The sequence below is a fragment of the Pteropus vampyrus genome, unplaced genomic scaffold, assembly GCF_000151845.1.
Source record: "Pteropus vampyrus isolate Shadow unplaced genomic scaffold, Pvam_2.0 Scaffold47, whole genome shotgun sequence".
Taxonomy (NCBI): domain Eukaryota; kingdom Metazoa; phylum Chordata; class Mammalia; order Chiroptera; family Pteropodidae; genus Pteropus; species Pteropus vampyrus.
Window position 1 is genome coordinate 255,999 of NW_011888828.1, and position 10,012 is coordinate 266,010.

General features: G+C 32.3%; 1 protein-coding gene and 1 pseudogene across 1 annotated transcript in view; one reads left to right on the plus strand and one right to left on the minus strand.

Annotated features, from left to right (window-relative positions):
• FZD3 (frizzled class receptor 3) overlaps positions 1-10,012 on the minus strand; it is a 68,212-nt gene that overhangs the window by 45,721 nt on the left and 12,479 nt on the right. The window lies entirely within an intron of this gene.
• LOC111739182 lies at positions 8,595-8,710 on the plus strand (annotated as a pseudogene).

Here is a 10,012-nt window from a genome sequence, read left to right on the forward strand (position 1 = left end):
AATGTATGTGTATATTTTAATTGTCACAGGTGATATTATTGAAGAGACAGGACTGAGAAACACTAATAACAATATGATCCATTTTACAAAGAAAAGAAACACGATATATGCCAAATGCTTAAAAGAGTGATTACTGATTGGCGATGGGAGTGCAAGAGATTTGAATTTTCTTCCTTTTATGTATTTCAATTTTTCTTCAATTTACATGAATCAACAGTAGAGAAAGGACAAAAAGTGAAAGCAAAGGGAAGGAGAGGGGAGATAAGTAGTTATAGTAGTAGTTATTTTTCAGTGTGGGATTTAAAGAAGAAATCTCTCATCTTTGTCTCACATTTCCTTGTTCGTTTTACGTTAATTTTTTTTAAACAGAGTTCTTTAAACACTGAAAGCACATGATGTAAACAGAGCTAGCTAGCACTGTAAACTGATATTAAGAAAACAAAAAGAAAAAGTAGTGTCTCTAAACATAAAACCATACTAAAATCATCATTATAACCACAGGAATAGATCAAATATCCCAAGGAAAATGCATCTAGGCTTTTGACTACCAAATAATTTTCCACTTGTTTATATAATAGTTTCAGAATCATTGTTGATTTTGAACTGACTACAAAGGTTCTCACCACCAGTCCTTTCTACTGATTAAGAACCAATTTATTTCTACACCAATATATATTTTCCAGAGATCTCCTATACATAATGTAGCCAGAAAACCCAGGATCACAGAAACTGATGTCAAAGAAGTTAACTGTATAATAGATGTGAAAACCGATATATAAAAATGAACTATTTGTGACAATAAACTATATGTAACTATCGTGTCCAAGTATAAAGGAGTAGTTTCTGCTAAACCAATGTTTCCATGAAGAAAAACATTAAAATATAAAATAAAAGTTTAACTATATCGTTTTAAAGCTATTTGAGAACTGTTGAAGGAAAAGAGCTAAAGAGACCAAGAATCCAGAGACCAAGGAAGCATGGTGAGGTGGCCTGGTTATTGCAGCCACATTTCCAAGGAGGCATTTGGTGAATCTGGGCAAAAGGCAAGAGGTTGAGAATCAAGTTTTGCTGATGCTAGAAAACCAAGAAACCATCAGAGCTTTGGTCTTATGAGGCTACAGACAAAATTCACATGCAAAAGAATAGAGTTGGATCATTGCCTTATACCACATACAAAAATTAACTCAAAATGCATCAAAGGCCTAAATATAAGAGCAAAATCTATGAAACTTGTAAAAGAATACATAGGGATAAAATAAATCTTCATGACCTTACGTTTTGGCAATGGTTTCTCAGATATGATCCCAAAGCACAAGCACAAAAGAAAAATGGATAATTTGGACTTCATCAAAATCAAAAACTTTTGTGTATTAGAAGACACTCTCACGAGAGTGACAACCCTCGGAATGAAAGAAAATATTTGAAAATCAGGTATCTGATAAGGGTCTAATATCCAGAACACATAAAGAATTCCTACAATTCAACAAAAAGACAAATGATCCAATTTTTAAATGGGCAAAATACTTGGACATTCTCCAAAGAAGTTATGCAATAACCAATAAGCACATTAAAAGATGCTCATTAGTCATGAGACATTAGGGAAACGCAAATTAAAACCATAATGAGATACCACATCACACCCACTATGATAATCTAAAAAACAAAAAATAACAAATGTTGATAAGAATGTGGAGAAATCGGAACCCTTACAAAATGAGGCAACCACTATGGAACAGTTTGGTGATTCCTCAAGAAGTTAAACAGAATTACCATATGGTCCAGCAATTCCACTCTTAGGAACATACTCAAAAGAATTAAAAATGGTGTTCAAGCAAAAATGTGTATGTGAATGTTCATAGCAGAACAGCATTATTCATAATAGCCAAAGGAAAATAAAAAGCAAGCAAATGGGAAGAAAATAATAAAGAAGAAAACTCAGTAAAGTTGAAAACAGAAAAGCAATAAAGAAAAAAAAAATCACTCAAACCAAGAGCTGGTTCTTTGAAAATATCAATAAAATGGATAAGCTTCTAGCAAGACTGATAAATAAAAAAGATAAAGATAAGTTACCAATATCAAGAATGAAAGATGTCAATAGAGTCTCCAGACATTAAAAAGATAAGTATATAAGATATGTACATAAATTAGACAATTTAGATGAAGTGGACCAATTCCTCAAAAGCCACAAACTACCAAAACTCACCCAAGATGAAGCTGATAATCTGAATAGTCCTATAACTATTAAAGAAATTGACTGTGTAATTTAAAACCTCCTGAAAAAGAAATATCTAGGTCAGATGGTTTCATTGGTAAAATCTAACCAACATTTAAAGAATACAAATTCTATACAATCTCTTCCAGAAAATAGCAGAGAACTAATCCCAACTAATTCTACAAAGCAAGGATTACTATCAAAGCCAAACAAAAATAGTACAAAAAGAGAAAACTATAAACCAATATCCCTCCTGAACATCAGGGCAAAAATCCTTAACAAAATAGTAGCAAATCAAATTCAAAAATATATTAAAAGCATTATATGCCATAACCTAGTAGGGTTTGTTCCAGAAAGTCAAGGCAGACTCAATATTCAAAAATCAATCACTATAATCCACCAAATTAACAAGCTAACAAAGAAAATTCATATGATGATACCAAATGATACAGAAATAGCATTCATGATTTTTAAAGTTTTCAGCAAACTAGAAATAGAGGGTAACTTTCTCAACTTGATAAAGAACATCTACAAAAACCCTACAGTTAACATTATATGTAATGGTGAAACACTGGATTCTTACCTCTAAGATTGGAAACAAGAGACAGATGCCTGTTTACCATTCCCTTCAATATAGTACTGAAGTCCTACTAGCATAATAAAGTAAGAAAAGGAAAATAAAAGATGTATAAATGGGAAAAAGAAAACTGTCCTTATCTGCAGATGATATTACTGTCTACATAGAACATCCCAAGAAATCTAAAAAAAACAAAACAAAAAACCACCTCCTAGAACTAACAAGTGAGTTCAGCAAGGTTGCAGGATATAACAAAAAAACATATTAAAAAATTGTATCTCTATATACAATGAGCAATGATAACTAAATTAAAATCACTAAAAAAAAGACAAATATGGTATAAATCCAACAAAACACATACAGGACACTGATGAAAGAAATCAAAGAAGATATAAATAAATGAACAGGTATATACTTGTATTAGTTTGCTAGGGTTGCCATACCAAAGCACCACACACACTGAGTGGCATAAACAACAGAATTCATTTTCTCACATTTCTGGAAGCTAGAAGTCCAAGATCAAGGTGTCAGCAGAGCCATGTTCCCTCTGAAGGTGCTAGGAAAGAATCTGTTCCTGGCCTCTTTCCTAGCTCCTAGTAGTTCCTTGGCTTGTGGCAGCACAAATTCAGCCTTCACATAGCATTCTCCTTGAGCCTCTTCACATCATCTACCCTCTACGTGTGTCCGTGTCCAAATTTCCCTTTCATAAGGACATCAGTGACATTGGATTAAGGGCCCCTCTCTACTCCAGTATGACCTCCTCTTAACTAATTACATTTAGAATGACCCTAAATCCAAATAAAGTCACATTCTGAAGTACTGGGGTTTAGGATTTCAACATATAAATTTTAGGGAGACTCAATTCAACCCACAACACTGTTCATGGATTGAAGATTCAACATGAAAAGATGTCAACTGAACACAACAAAGTACGTATATGTTGTATTATAAAGTTGTACACCTGAAATTTACATATTAACCAATGTTACCCCAATCAATTTTTTAAAAATGTCAATGTCCCCCAAATGATCTCTAGATTACGTTTAGTACATAAAGACAAGTTTATTCTAAAATTTAGATTTAAAAAAAGAAAGTAGAATAACTGAAACAACTTTTAAAAAGTGGAAAGAATCATGCTATACAATTTAAAAATTTACTACATAGCTAACAATAATTAAAACACTATGGTACTTATGGAGAGATAGACCCAAAGATCAACAGAACAGAATGGAGAATCCAGATAAATACACAAAAGCCAAATGATTTTTGACAAGAACAAAAGCAATTCAATAAATGGTGCTGAAGCTAGTGGATATCCATAAGCAAAAAAAATAAACAATACCTCATACAAACTAACTGAGAATTGATCATGGATTTAAATATGACATAAAGCTATAAAACTTAAAAAAAAAAAGGAAAAAGAAAAAAGAAACATAATCTTCCAGACCTAGGCTAGAGAATCCTTAAAAATTACACCAAAAGCACTATACGTAAAATTTAAAAAATGGTAAATCAGACTTCATTAAAATTTAAAACTTCTGTTCTCCTAAAAAGACCTTGTTAAGAAATTGAAAAGACAAGCTACAGACGAAGATAAACTATTTGTAAACCATATATCCAACAAAGGATTTGTATCTAGAATATACTAAAAAAACTCTCAAAATTCAAAAGTCAAAAACAAATAATTCAACTGGAAAATGAACAAAAGATGTGAACAGACATTTCACCGGAAAGGACATGTAAATAGCAAATAAGCACATGAAAAGATGTTCAATATCATTAGCCATGAGAGAAACACAAATTAAACCCACGTAAGATATTACTACATCACATTAGAAAAGCTGAAATTAAAAAACAGTGAAAATACCAAATGGTGGTGAGAATGCAGAGAAAGTAGATCTCTCATACACTGCTGGTGGGAATGTAAAATGGCACAACCATTATGGAAAACAGTTGAGCTGCTTCTTAAAAATCCAAATATAAGCTTATCATATGATTTAGCAATCACACTCCTGGGCATTTATCCTCCCCAAATGAAAACTTAAGTTTGCACAAAACCTTACATGAATGTTCATAGCAGCTTTATTTGCAATAGCAAAGAGCTAGAATCAACCCAATGTCCTTCAATGAGTGATTGGTTAAACAAATTGTGGTGCATCTCTATAACAGACTACTACTACGCAATTAAAAACAATGACTGTTGATACCTGTAACAACTTGGACAGAGCTCAAGGGTATTATGCTAAATGAAAAAAGCCAATCTCGAAAGATTACATACTGTACAATTCCATTTGTATAACATTCTCGAAATGACAAAATTGTAGAGACAGAACAAATTAGTGGTTGTGTGGAATTAGGAAAAGAGGAGGAGGGAGAAAGGAAATACACGTAGGGGAGTTCTTTGGTGATGACAAAACATTTCTGTATCTTAACTGTAACGGTGGCTACATCAGTTTATACATGAGATAAAGTTACAAAGACTACACACACATACATATACACATGCACAAAAATGAGTACATGTAAAAACTGGTGAACTATGATAAGGTCTGTAGACTGTATCAATGTTAATTTCCAGGTGTTGATACTGTAAAATAGTTATATAAGATCAGGAGGAAACTAAGTAGAGTACAATAGCGTGGTAGAATTTGGTTTGTAAAGTTTTAACTTTTGAGATAAACCATAATTCACAAATTATTCATGATATTTGAAATATTAAAAGTTTACTTCCTAAAGGAAAGTCAGATTTCATGGGATGCTCTGGGGATTCTCCTTTGACTTAAGAAGATAACTATACTCCTGTGATAATGACATATTATCTCCTGTACTATTTTTGCAACTTCCCATGAGTCTATAATTATTTAAGTTAAAAAATGTATCATATTCACATGCTGATGTATATACAAAATCATATGTATATAAGTGTATACACACACACACACACACACACACACTCATATATGTCTTAACCAAGTCTCAAATTTGCTTGGTACTCAGCAATACATAAAATACCAACTAATCCAACAGTTATGTTACTATGTTAGTAAAACCTCCATCTGTGAGCCCCATAATTATAAAATTGATTTGACTGTTTTGCACTGCTTGCACTGAGCCTAAAACTGTAAGTTTATGCTTCTGCCACTTACTAGATCTAAGTATCTTGTGCTATATCTCAGCAGCATTTAGTGACACTTACTATAGGCCAGTCAGTGTTCTAAGTGCCTTACACACATTCTCATTCACCATCTCAACAATCCCATAAAGTAGATACTACTATCATTAATCCCATTTCATAATACATGAGAAGAAAATGAAGCACAGTAAGTTAAGTAATTTGTCCAAGATCACATAGCTACAAAGACCCATAGTCAAAGCTTGACATTCTTATCCAAAGAGCTTAACCAATTTGTTCTATGTAACCTTTCTAAACTTGTTTTTTCCCTGCAAAATGGTCCTAATAAGACATAAATAATATATAAAAGAGCATATAGAACACAGTAAATGATAGATTAAAAGGAGATGAGGGAAGAGTTGCAAATTAATAGAGCTGGAGAAGGCCTATTTGATGGGCATGAAGAACTCTGCTAAATTCCCTGTTCTCAAATGCCAAGTGAGAAAGAGAATGGGAATGTTTTTAAAAAGCAAAATGAAACATGGAAGAATCTCAAAATCATTATGCTGGGTGAGAAAATTAGACATAAAAAAGTAGATACTACATGATTATATTTATGTAAAACTCTAGAAAACTAATCCACAGTAACAAAGCGGATCAGTGGTTGCTTAGAGCAGGGAGTTAACAGGGTGTGGACTACAAAGGGACACAAGGAGGCTTTTGAGGTGATAGAAATGCTCTATATCTTGATTGTGGTAATGGTTTCACGGGTATATTCATCTTTCAAAATTCACTGAATGTTTTAAATGGGTGAAGTTTATTGTACAGAAATTATACCTCAATAAAGTTGTTATATTTCAAAACAAACAAAAATACCATTTTCCAAATAAGCAAACTGCCTTGACTTTAACCCTAACAATTTTTAACCTCAGCAAAATCAAAATTAAATGAGGTAGCCTGAATACTGTAAAGTTGAGAAAAATATATAAAATAAGGAATAGCATTAAAGCACTATGAAGAAAAAGGAACTTTAGCTGATTAAATTTTAAAAGATTCTTACTGAGTACTTCCTTAAACAGCACTTTTGTTCACTAAATTAAGACCAGGTAAAGAAAGTTTACAAACTAAGTAACTTTCTAAAATTAAATTTCTGGTTTCTACGACAAAGGTGCACAACATGGAACCTTCCATTCTTTGTTCAAATTCAAATCAACCAAGCCTTTGTGCTCCCATTCTCTTTCTTCTTTCAAATTTCCATTTCTGTTACCATAGGAACCTGCTAGCTGACTAGCCTTCAAGCATAGCAACAGCCCAAGCTTAGCAAGGAGTGTGAAAAGGGGACAGAGTCAAAGGCCAAAATTTGACTCAGGAGAATCAGAATTCCAATCTTTGTCACTGTACAAAGGGTCTGGTAACCACAGAAACTGTATCCCACTGGGTTTGGGAATATTATGACTAAATTCACTAAATGTGAAACTACACGTGGAATGGCCTTGAAAATTCAAAAATGGTATTCATTCTCTTTCAGATCCAAAATAGAATAATTAAAAAAAAACTTTTTAGGATAATTTTGAGATTAAATATACTACTTTTTAAAGACTCCTTTTTTATGTAACAATAAAATTCCTAATGAGAAAAAGCTCAAAACTTTAAGTTACTTTGCATTAAAAAAAATAAATTCTAGGTTTGTGAACACCTTTAATCCCATAGTTTTCCTTTTCTTTTACAAATCTTAATATTTTTAAGTGTTTCATGACAGCATATTGAATACTTTCCAATAATCTTGCAGTGAGTTGGTTTGCAGAAACATGCCATTATCACAGGAGTATAGTTATCTTCTTAAGTCAAAGGGGAGTCCTCAGAGCAGCCCATAAAATCTGACTTTCCATTAGGAAATAAACTTTCAATATTTCAAGTATCATGAACTATTTGTGAATTATTGTTTATCTCAAAAGATAAAACTTGACAAACAAAATTTCACCACAATTTGATAAATCAATTTAAAACAAGTTTTTAAAAAGTATTTCTTTAATATGATCACAAGAAAATCAATTAAAAATTTTAAAAGCTGCTATTTTTCCCCCTAAAGTCAGAAATAACTAAATGCAATTACTTCTCTACTAACTGTGTGTACAATTTTTAATTTAGAAGCTTCTTAATTTCTGGCTAGTTTCCCTGTCACACAATAGGCTTCTTAAGCCACTTCACTAGATTGTTGTTTGACTAGGGAAAACCACATTATTAATATTAACTTAAACAAAAGATAATAAGAAAAGTAAATCTGCTGGATAATGGATGTATTCTAAAGACAGAAACCATGAATTCCAAGAATAAATATGATCAAAGAAATTTCATTTCCTAAAAAAAAGACTATTATCCATAAAATGTTTGATTATCCAAATAATTATTAGAATACGAGAGTATATTATATTATTCTCTTTAAAAAAAACCCTGTCTTTCAAGGCCCACTCAAATATCATCTGCAACTAAAGCCTTCCCCATATGATTCCTTTTTTTTTTAATCCCCTTTGACCTGTATGTCCTTACGGCATTTACTAAGTTCTTTCTTCAGTTTGTCATTCAGTCAAAATATAGTTAAGAAACACTGGATGTGGTTCCATAGTATAGCAGTTAGCACTCCTGCTTTACACAGAAGGTCCTGGGTTCATGTCCCAGTGGAGCCACGGTCCATGGTCTATGGCCATGCCACCCTGAACAAGCCTGATGTCTCATCTCAGAAGCTAAGCAGGATCAGGCCTGGTTAGTACTTGGATGGGAGACCACCTAGGAAGACCAGGTGCTGTAGGCATAAATAATAATAAAAAAAAAAAAATGAACAAAAAAAACACTAAGTCTTAGGCACTGCAACTGGGAGCTAGACAAAAAATGGCAGTTGGGATTTTTTAAAAACAAAATTTCTGTACTGATTTTATTATTTTAAAAGTATAATGAGTTTCTTAGAGAAAAATGAGAAAATACAAACGTTCAATGAAGCATAAAAATAGAAAACACAAATAAATTACACTAACTCAGGAACAACCATTGTTGGCTTTAGGGAAAAGCATTCCAGATAACTTGCTCTTATATGAACATGTATATTTTTTCTTCAGCCAAAGCAGGATGTGTTAATACATAACATTGTGTTACCTACCCCTACTTTTTTTTTCTACTTATTGAGGTATCGAGCACAGATAGAGATGGAGAAGAGTTGTAAGGCAGAAGAAATATGGGGGAAGGGAGAATGGAGGAGAGTTATTATTTAATGGGCAGAGTTTCGGTTTTGAAAGATGAAAAAATGCTGGAGAAGGAGAGAGGTGATGATTACATAACAAGGTGAATGTACTGATGCCACTCGACTGTCACTTAACAATATAGTTGGAACGGTAAATTTTGTTATATATATTTTGTTATATATAAAAATTTTGTTATATATATTTTGCCACAATTATAAAATAATTTTTGAGGAATATCTATAAATACTAATATGGGATATCCAGGTTATATTGAGTGAAAAAAGTAAGGTAACAAAAACAAACAGTATGACACTATATCAAAGAAAGGTGAAAGAATACATAGATGTAGACAGATATTATATAAACATTTTATATAAATGTTATATTTTTAATTTTCTAATAGAAGTATAAACAAAAACCATTTTTAGAAGACTACCTTTAGGTGGAAGAAAAGGACAAGAGAGGTAAGAGGGCCAGAAACTAAACTTCTCTGAATGTACCCAAAAGTTTACTTAGCAATTTGGACAGCTCAAAATAGTTTAGGAAACTCAGGAACGAGAAATTTTTTTTTTTCTATAAAAAGCCACTGATATCAGGGGGAAAAGAAAGACATCAAGTTAAGAACTTATAAAAGTTGTGTGTGTGTGTATACATGCTCATGTTTTGGAAAGTAGGGTAGAGTAACATACTAGCAAGGATCTTTTTTTCCAAGTTAATAAACTGATACCCTATTATTTAACATCCCAATTTCAATGACAGTATAAACTAGGAATTCTCCACATGCAATGAAAGAATATCAAACTTGTTGATCATGAATAATCAAATTTGAGATAACCAGATTCTGCACTTTCATCTGTGCACCCTAGCTCACTGCCATA